Genomic DNA, 778 nt, shown 5'->3' with positions numbered 1-778 from the left:
TATGGTAAGAACGTACTGTTGTTAAATCTCTTTCTGCGAGGTACACTGGGCTCCACAACTAATAACATCTGGTTGTAGAGTAGGATCTTGATCCGAGGCACCAACAGGCTCAAAGCTTTGACTGTGCCCAAGATGCACAGCGCCGCCTCCTCTATAACCCCGCCTCCGTACACAGGAGCTCAGTTTCGTTAAACAGCCCAATGCAGTAGCAGGTACCAGAGACGACAATCGCTCGTAGCCAATTACACCACACACTCACCACAGGAGAGGGTGTCTGCGGCTATGCCATACCAACCCAAAGAAGCTAAGTACATCAGGGTGGGCGCCTTGTGGAGCCCAGTGTACCCCGCAGAAAGAGATTTAACAATGGTAAGTTCTTACCATAAATCTCATTTTCTGGTGCTGGGTACACTGGGCTCCACAAGGAATAACATCGGGGATGTCCTAAAGCAGTTCCTTATGGGAGGGGACGCACTGTAGCGTGCACAAGAACCCGGCGTCCAAAGGAAGTATCCTGGGAGGCGGATGTATCGAAGGCATAGAACCTAATGAACTTGTTCCCAGAGGACCACGTAGCCACCTTGCACAATTGTTCAAGGGTCACACCACGGTGGGCCGCCCAAGAAGGTCCAACCGACCGAGTAGAATGGGCTTTGATGGTAGCCGGAAACCGGACGACTAGCCTGTACATAAGCATGTGCAATCACCATTCTAATCCATGTGGCCAGAGTCTGCTTGGAAGCAGGCCAGCCACGTTTGTGAAAACCAAACAGCATGA

The sequence above is a fragment of the Pseudophryne corroboree genome, chromosome 9 (genome assembly GCF_028390025.1).
Source record: "Pseudophryne corroboree isolate aPseCor3 chromosome 9, aPseCor3.hap2, whole genome shotgun sequence".
NCBI classification, from domain to species: domain Eukaryota; kingdom Metazoa; phylum Chordata; class Amphibia; order Anura; family Myobatrachidae; genus Pseudophryne; species Pseudophryne corroboree.
Note: the sequence above shows the minus strand (reverse complement) of the source record.